At 37.9% G+C, this 10,069-nt stretch overlaps 1 non-coding gene across 1 annotated transcript; it reads right to left on the bottom strand.

Moving 5' to 3' along the window:
• Positions 1-3,793: 3,793 nt before the first annotated feature.
• On the bottom strand, positions 3,794-3,901 carry LOC148577037 (small nucleolar RNA R71). The gene has a single exon (XR_015903815.1). It is a non-coding gene; the product is annotated as a small nucleolar RNA R71 (small nucleolar RNA).
• Positions 3,902-10,069: the final 6,168 nt, after the last annotated feature.

The raw sequence follows: 10,069 nt of genomic DNA, 5'->3' as shown, positions 1-10,069 counted from the left end.
TTGCGTTAGAAAGTAGACATCCAGGGCTTTCTAGAAATATATAATAGTCTATACTTTACCCGAGTTTTGATGACGCGAACTGGCGTTCAAACGCCAACTACCTACCCTATTCTGGAGTTAAACGCCAGAAATAGGTTGCAAATCAGAGTTAAACGCCAGAAACAGGCTACAACCTGGCGTTTAACTCCAAAAAGAGTCTCTACACATGAATGATCAATGCTCAGCCCAAGCACACACCAAGTGGGCCCGGAAGTAGATTTCTGCATCAATTACTTATCTTATGTAACCCTAGCTTCTAGTTTAGTACAAAAACTACTTTTAGTGATTTATTTCATAAGGGGGAGATCATATTGTACACGTTTAGGAGGCTGGCCATTCGGCCATGCCTGGACCTTGTTCTTATGTATTTTCAACGGTGGAGTTTCTACACCCCATAGATTAAGATGTGGAGCTCTACTGTTCCTCATGAATTAATGCAAAGTACTATTGTTTTTCTATTCAACTCAAGCCTATTTCTTCTCTAAGATATCCATTCGCACACAGGAACATGATGAATGTGATGATTATGTGACACTTATCACCATTCTCACCTATGAACGCGTGCCTGACAACCACTTCCGTTCTACATGCAAACAAGCTTGAATGTGTATCTCTTAGGTTTCTAATCTAAGATTAAAACCTTCGTGGTATAGACTAGAATTATTGGTGGCCATTCTTGAGATCCGGAAAGTCTAAACCTTGTCTGTGGTATTCCAAGTAGGATCTGGGATGGGATGACTGTGACGAGCTTCAAACTCGCGAGTGTTGGGCATAGTGACAGATGCAAAAGGATCAGTGGATCCTATTCCAACATGATCAAGAACCAACAGCTGATTAGCCATGCGGTGACAGTGTATTTGGACCATTTTCACTGAGAGGACGGACGGTATCCATTGACAACGGTGATCCCCCAACATACAGCTTGCCATGGAAAGGAGTATGAATGATTGGATGAAAACAGTAGGAAATCAGAGATTCAGAATGAACAAAGCATCTCCATACGCTTATCTGAAATTCTCACCAATGAATTACATAAGTATCTCTATCCTATTTTATATTTTATTTATATTTTAATTATCAAAATCTCATAACCATTTGAATCCGCCTGACTGAGATTTACAAGGATGACCATAGCTTGCTTCAAGCCGACAATCTCCGTGGGATCGACCCTTACTCACGTAAGGTTTATTACTCGGACGACCCAGTGCACTTGTTGGTTAGTTGCGTGAAGTTGTGAAGAAGAATTGAGATTATGATAGTGCGTACCAAGTTTTTGGCGCCGTTGAGATCACAATTTCGTGCACCAAGTTTTTGGCGCCGTTGCCGGGGATTGTTCGAATTTGGACAACTGACGGTTCATCTTGTTGCTCATATTAGGTAATTTTTTTAATTTTAAGCTTTTTGTTTTTATTATTTTTATTTTAAAAAATTTTCAAAAAAATAAATTATTCTATGGCTTCAGAATTTTTAAGAATGAATTCTAGAGCTTCATGATGATCTGTTGAAGTCTGACTGGCTGTGAAGCCATGTCTAATCTTTTGGACCGAGGTTTCAACTCATCATCACAAGAGCTTTTTGATTCTCATCAATTCAGCTGTTGTATGCCTGATTTGTATGCTAAAGCTTGGCTGGCCATTGGCCATGTCTAGCGTTTTGGACCGAAGCTTTCACTGAAAGCTTGGCTGGCTAGTAAGCCATGTCTAATTCCTAGACCAGAGCTTTAGACTAACATTGCATGATTCCTAGAATTCTTGTTAAAAATTTTTAATTCCTTTATTTTCCTTTTTCAAATTAATTTTTGAAAAATACCAAAAAATTTAATAAAATCATAAAAACCAAAAATTTGATGTTTCTTGTTTGAGTCTTGTGTCAATTTTTAAGTTTGGTGTCAATTGCATCTTTTTAATTTTCTTTAAATTTTCAAAAACTCATGCATGATGTTCTTCATGATCTTCAAGTTGTTCTTGATGATCTTCTTTGTTTGATCTTTGCATCTTCATGTTTTGTGTCTTTTCTTGTTTTTCATATGCATCTTCAATTTGTTAGTGTCTAAACATTGAAAATTTCTAAGTTTGGTGTCTTGCATGTGTTTCTTTTCTTAAAAATTTTCAAAAATAAGTTCTTGGTGTTCATCTTGACATTCAAAGTGTTCTTGATGTTCATCTTGACATTCAAAGTGTTCTTGCATGCATTGTGTGTTTTGATTCATAATTTTCATGTTTTGAGTCTTATTGTGTTTTTCTCTTTCTTCATTAAAAATTCAAAAATAAAAAAATATCTTTCCCTTATTTACAAATAAATTTTGAAAATTTGGTTTGACTTAGTCAAAAATTTTTTAAAATTTAGTTGTTCTTATGAGTCAAGTCAAATTTTCAATTTAAAAATTCTATCTTTTCAAAACTTTTTCAAAAATCAAATCTTTTTCATTTTTCTTTTTATGATTTTTGAAAATTTTAAAAATGATTTTCAAAATCTTTTTCTTAATTTCATTTCATAATTTCAAAATCTTTGCTAACAATTAATGTGATTGATTCAAAAATTTTAAAGTTTGTTACTTGCCTATTAAGAAAGGTTCAATCTTTAAATTTTAGAACCATATCTTTTAGTTTCTTGTTAGTCAAGTAATCAACTTCAATTTTCAAAATCAAATCTTTTTAAATTCCTTTTTCAAATCTTTTTCAAAATAAATTTCAATCATATCTTTTCAAAACTTAATTTCAAAATCTTTTCTAACTTCTCATCTTTTCAAAATTGATTATCAAATCTTTTTCAATTAACTACTTAACTTTTTGTTTAATTTTTAAAAATTCTTATCTTTTTCAAAATTACCTAGCTACTTTTCTCTCTCTTATTTTTGAGAATCACTAACCTCTTTTTCAAAAATTTCTTTTCGTTAACTAATTATTTTAAATTTCAATTTAATTTTATTTTCCTCCTTAATTTTCGAATACTAACTAATATTTAAAATAAAAATAAAAATATTTTTAGTTTATTTTATTTAATTTTCGAATTCTTCCCCCTCTCATCTCTTTCTATTTATTTATTCATCTACTAACACTTCTCTTCTACTCATAATTCAAACCCATCTTCTTCTCTGTGTTCGAATTTTCCTTTTTCTCCTTCTTCTATTCTTCTCTTTTTATACTCACATAAGGAATCTCTATACTGTGACATAGAGGATTCCATATTTTCTTTTCTGTTCTCTTCTTTTTATATGAGCAGGAACAAGGATAAAGACATTCTTATTGAAGCTGATCCTGAACCTGAAAGGACTCTTAAGAGGAAACTAAGAGAAGCTAAAGCACAACACTCTGGAGAGGACTTGACAGAAATTTTCGAAAAAGAAGAAGACATGGCCGAACCAAATAACAATGCCAACAATGCAAGGAAGATGCTTGGTGACTTCATTGCACCCTCTGCTGACTTCTATGGAAGAAGCATCTCACTTCCTGCAATTGGAACAAACAACTTTGAGCTTAAGCCTCAATTAGTTTCTCTAATGCAGCAGAACTGCAAGTTTCATGGACTTCCAATGGAAGATCCTCATAAGTTTTTAGCTGAATTCTTGCAAATCTGTGACACTGTCAAGACCAATGGAGTTGATCCCGAGGTCTACAGGCTTATGCTTTTCCCTTTTGCTGTAAGAGAAAGAGCTAGAACATGGTTGGATTCACAACCCAAGGATAGCCTGAACTCTTGAGATAAGTTGGTTAGTGCTTTCCTGGCCAAATTCTTTCCACCTCAAAAGATGAGCAAGCTTAGAGTGGAAATCCAAACCTTTAGACAGAAGGAAGGAGAATCCCTCTATGAAGCTTGGGAAAGATATAAGCAACTGATCAAAAGGTGTCCTACTGACATGCTTTCAGAATGGAGCATCATATGTATATTCTATGATGGTCTGTCTGAGTTGTCAAAAATGTCATTGGACCATTCTGCAGGAGGATCTCTTCATCTGAAAACCCCTGCAGAAGCTCAGGAACTCATTAAAATGGTTGCAAATAACCAGTTCGTGTACACCTCTGAGAGGAATCCTGTGAACAATGGGATGCCTCAGAAGAAGGGAGTTCTTGGAATTGATACTCTGAATGCCATATTGGCTCAGAACAAAATATTGACTCCGCAAGTCAATATGATTTCTCAGAGTCTAAATGGATTGCAAGCTGCATTCAACAGTACTAAAGAAGCATCTTTTGAAGAAGAATCTTGTGATCCTGAGAACCCTGCAATGGCAGATGTGAATTACATGGGAGAACCCTATGGAAACACCTATAATCCTTCATGGAGAAATCATCCAAATTTCTCATGGAAGGATCAACAGAAGCCTAAACAACGCTTCAATAATAATGGTGGAAGAAATAGGTTTAGCAATAGCAAGCCTTTTCCATCATCTTCTCAGCAACAGATAGAGAATTCTGAACAGAGCCATTCTGGCCTGGCTAACATGGTCTCTGATCTATCCAAAGCCACACTAAGTTTCATGAATAAAACAAGGTCCTCCATTAGAAATTTGGAGGAACAAGTGGGTCAGCTGAGTAAGAAGATTACTGAAACTCCTCCCAGTACTCTCCCAAGCAATACAGAAAAAAACCCCAAGAGAGAGTGTAAGGCCATAACCATGACCAATATGGCCAAACCTGGAGGTAGTTTGGAGGACGTGAATCCCAGTGAAAAAAGCCTCATGGGACGTCCTCTAGACAGAAAGGAGTTTCCCTTTGAGGAACCAAAGGAATCTGAGGCTCATACAGAGACCATAGAGATTCCATTGAACTTCTTTTTGCCATTCATGAGCTCGAATGAATATTCTTCCTCTGAAGAGGATGAAGACATCACTGAAGAGAAAGTAGCTAAATATCTAGGAGCAATCATGAAGCTGAATGCCAAGTTATTTGGTAATGAGACTTGAGAAGATGAACCCCCCTTGTTCACCAATGAACTGAGTGCATTAATGAGGCAGACATTACCTCAGAAGAAACCAGATCCCGAAAAATTCTTCATACCTTGTACCATAGGCACCATAACCTTTGAGAAGGCTCTCTGTGACCTGGGGTCAGGGATAAACCTCATGCCACTCTCTGTAATGGAGAAACTGGGAATCTTTGAGGTACAAGATGCAAGAATCTCACTAGAGATGGCAGATAAATCAATGAAACAGGCTTATGGACTAGTAGAGCACATGCTAGTGAAGGTTGAAGGCCTTTACATCCCTGCTGATTTCATAATCCTAGACACTGGGAAGGATGAGGATGAATCTATCATCCTTTGCAGATCCTTCCTGGCCACAGCAAAAACTGTGATTGATGTTGACAGAGGAGAGTTGGTCTTTCAGTTGAATGAGGACTACCTTGCATTTAAGACTCAAGGTTCTCCTCCTGTAACCATAGAGAGGAAGCATGAAAAGCTTCTCTCAGTACAGAGTCAAACAAAACCTCCACATTTAAACTCTAAGTTTGGTGTTGGGAGGCCACAACCAAACTCTAAGTTTGGTGTTGAGAGGCCACAACACTGCTCTGATTATCTTTGAGGCTCCATGAGAGCTCACTATCAAGCTATTGACATTAAAGAAGCGCTTGTTGGGAGGCAACCCAATGCTATTTAATTATATCTATTTATTTTCCATTGCTATTTTATGTTTTCTTTAGGTTGATGATCATGTGAAGTCACAAAAATAACTGAAAAATCAAAAACAGAATGAAAAATAGCTCACCCTGGAGGAAGAGCTTACTGGCGTTTAAACGCCAGTAAGAGTAGAAGAATGGGCGTTAAACGCCCAGTCTGGCACCATTCTGGGCATTTAATACCAGAAACAGGCACCAGACTGGGAGAAAAGCTGGCGTTAAATGCCAGAAACAAGTAGCAACCTGGCTTTTAACGCCAGAATTGCACTCTAAGGGCGTTTTGCACGCCTAAATGGAGCAGGGATGCTAAGTCCTTGACCCCTCAAGATCTGTGGACCCCACAGGATCCCCACCTACCTCACCTCTTCTTCTCTCCTCTTCACACTCTTTCATAACACTCTTCCCCAAATACCCTTCACCAATCACCTTCATATCTCTTCCCCAAAAACTCTTCACCACTCACATCCATCCACTCTTCCCCAAAAACCTCACCTACCTCCAAATTCAAAAATCCTTTCCCTCCCAAACCGAACCCTAATACACGAAACCTAACCCTTCCCCCACCCTATATAACCCCTCAACACTACCTCATTTTCACACATTACAAATACTTCTTCCCCCCTTGGCCGAATACACTCTTCCCCTCCATCTCCTCTATTTTCTTCTTCTTCTACTATTTTCCTTCTTCTTTTTCTCGAGGACGAGCAAACATTTTAAGTTTGGTGTGGTAAAAGCGTTGCTTTTTATTTTTCCATAACCATTAATGGCACCTAAGGCCAGAGAAACCTCAAGAAAGAGGAAAGAGAAGGCAATTGCTTCCACCTTTGAGTCATGGAGGATGGAGAGATTCATCTCACAAGACCATCACTAAGAAAAGAGGATGGAGCAAACAAGAGAGCCCACTCATGGACCTCAACAAGAGCATGAGGAAATTCCTCATCATGAAATCCCTGAGATGCCTCAAGGGATGCACTTTCCTCCACAAAACTATTGGGAGCAAATTAACACCTCCCTAGAAGAATTAAGTTTCAACATGGGACAACCAAGGATGGAGCACTAAGAGCACTCCATCATTCTCCATGAGATTAGAGAAGATCAAAGAGCTATGAGGGAAGAGCAACAAAGGCAAGGAAGAGACATAGAGGAGCTCAAGAACACCATTGGTTCTTCAAGAGGAAGAAGACGCCACCCTCACTAAGGTGGACCCGTTCCTTAATCTCCTTCTCTATTTAATTTTTCTGTTTTTGTTCTCTATGCTTTATTTTTATTTATGTTTGTGTCTTATTACATGATCATTAGTGTCTAGTGTCTATGCCTTAAAGCTATGAGTGTCCTATGAATCCATCACCTCTCTTAAATAAAAAATGTTCTAAAAACAAAAAGAACAAGAAGTACATGATTTCGAATTCATCCTTGAAATTAGTTTAATTATATTGATGTGGTGACAATACTTTTTGTTTTCTGAATGAATGCTTGAACAGTGTATATTTTTGATATTGTTGTTCATGAATGTTAAAACTGTTGGCTCTTGAAAGAATAATGAAAAAGGAGAACTGTTATTGATGATCTGAAAAATCATAAAATTGATTCTTGAAGCAAGAAAAATCAGTGAATACAAGGCTTGCGAAAAAAAAGGAAGAAAAAGAGAAAGCAAGCAGAAAAAGCCAAAAGCTCTTTGAACCAAAAGGCAAGAGCAAAAAGCCAATAACCCTTTAAACTAAAAGGCAAGGGTAAAAAGGATCCAAGGCTTTGAGCATTAGTGGATAAGAGGGCCCAAAGGAATAAAATCCTGGCCTAAGCAGCTAAACTAAGCTGTCCCTAACCATGTGCTTGTGGCGTGAAGGTGTCAAGTGAAAAGCTTGAGACTGAGCAGTTAAAGTCGAGGTCCAAAGCAAAAAAAAAAGAGTGTGCTTAAGAACCCTGGACATCTCTAATTGGGGACTTTAGCAAAGCTGAGTCACAATCTGAAAAAGTTCACCCAGTTATGTGTCTGTGGCAATTATGTATCCGGTGGTAATACTGGAAAACAAAGTGCTTAGGGCCACGGCCAAGACTCATAAAGTAGCTGTGTTCAAGAATCAACATACTGAACTAGGATAATCAATAACACTATCTAAATTCTAAGTTCTTATAGATGCCAATCATTCTGAACTTTAAAGGATAAAGTGAGATGCCAAAACTGTTCAGAGGCAAAAAGTTACTAGTCCCGCTCATCTAATTGGAGCTAAGTTTCATTGATATTTTGGAATTTATAGTACATTCTCTTCTTTTCATTCTATTTGATTTTCAGTTGCTTGGGGACAAGCAACAATTTAAGTTTGGTGTTGTGATTAGCGAATAATTTATACGCTTTTTGGCGTTGTTTTTAAGTAGTTTTTAGTATGATTTAGTTAGTTTTTAGTATATTTTTATTAGTTTTTAATTAAAAATCACAATTATAGACTTTACTATGAGTTTGTGTGTTTTTCTGTGATTTCAGGTATTTTCTGACTGAAATTGAGGGACTTGAGCAAAAATCTGATTGAGAGGCTGAAGAAGGACTGCAGATGCTGTTGGATTCTGACCTCCCTGCACTCAAAATGGATTTTCTGGAGCTACAGAAACCCAATTGGCACGCCCTCAATTGACAACGCAAACTGGTGTTCAAACGCCAACTCCCTGCCCTATTCTGAAGTTAAACGCCAGAAATAGGTTGCAAATCAGAGTTAAACACCAAAAATAGGCTACAACCTGGCGTTTAACTCCAAAAAGAGTCTCTACAAATGAAAGCTCAATGCTCAGCCCAAGCACACACCAAGTGGGCCCGGAAGTGGATTTCTGCATCAATTACTTATCTTATGTAACCCTAGCTACTAGCTTAGTATAAAAACTACTTTTAGTGATTTATTTGATGCGAGGGAGATCATATTGTACACGTTTAGGGGGCTGGCCATTCGGCCATGCCTGGACCTTGTTCTTATGTATTTTCAATGGTGGAGTTTCTACACCGATAGATTAAGGTGTGGAGCTCTGCTGTTCCTCATGAATTAATGCAAAGTACTATTATTTTTCTATTCAACTCAAGCCTATTTCTTCTCTAAGATATCCATTCGCACAAGAACATGACGAATGTGATGATTATGTGACACTCATCACCATTCTCACCTATGAACGCGTGCCTGACAACCACTTCCGTTCTACATGCAAACAAGCTTGAATGTGTATCTTTTGGGTTTCTAATCTAAGATTAAAACCTTCGTGGTATAGGCTAGAATTATTGGTGGCCATTCTTGAGATCCAGAAAGTATAAACCTTGTCTGTGGTATTCCGAGTAGCATCTGGGATGGGATGACTGTGACGAGCTTCAAACTCGCGAGTGTTGGGCGTAGTGACAGACGCAAAATGATCAATGGATCCTATTCCAACATGATCGAGAACCAACAACTGAATAGCCGTACGGTAACAGCGCATTTGGACCATTTTCACTGAGAGGACGGACGGTAGCCATTGACAACAGTGATCCTCCAACATACAGCTTGCCATGGAAAGGAGTATGAATGATTGGATGAAGGCAGTAGGAAAGCAGCGATTCAGAAGGAACAAAGCATCTCCATACACTTATCTGAAATTCTCACCAATGAATTACATAAGTATCTCTATCCTATTTTATATTTTATTTATATTTTAATTATCAAAATCCCATAACCATTTGAATCCGCCTGACTGAGATTTACAAGGATGACCATAGCTTGCTTCAAGCCAACAATCTTCGTGGGATCGACCGTTACTCATGTAAGGTTTATTACTTGGATGACCCAGTGCACTTGCTGGTTAGTTGTGCGAAGTTGTGAAGAAGAATTGAGATTATGATAGTGCGTACCAAGTTTTTGGCGCCGTTGAGATCACAATTTCGTGCACCAGCAGGCTTGGCCTGATAAAGATAAAATCTGACCTGGTCTAACCTGTTTTTATCTCCAGTAATAAATTGAGATAGCACATGAGAGAACACGTGCAGTTAGTCAACGTTAAAAATAATTAGAAAAATTCAATTAAATTGATAGGTGTAATTTGATACAAGTTGCATATATATATGTTCCGAGGGTTACCTGAAACTGAAGGTCGATCTCGGACAAGATCTGCTGTGGTGGCCGGAGCTGTCGTGTCCGACCTGTTGGATCTGATGGAGCTGGAGATGCTACTGATCCTTCGTCACCGGAGGGTGGTGGTACCTGCAAGAGACTCCGATGCTTAAGTTAGCATGGGCTTTAAGCAGGTTTTTAGTAGAATCAGAGTATGAGTTATACCTGGGTGCTCTAGTGTATTTATAATGATGAGGAGTGACCTTTCTAGAGATAAGATAGTTATCTTATCTTATCTTATCTTTGAGTGAGGTCGTCTTATCTTCAAGGGAACCACCCTTAAGCTAAAGGTTCCGT

Source organism: Arachis ipaensis, chromosome B1 (assembly GCF_059453495.1).
Source record: "Arachis ipaensis isolate K30076 ecotype BB chromosome B1, ASM5945349v1, whole genome shotgun sequence".
NCBI lineage: Eukaryota > Viridiplantae > Streptophyta > Magnoliopsida > Fabales > Fabaceae > Arachis > Arachis ipaensis.
This window is presented reverse-complemented; position numbering and strand designations above follow the sequence as displayed.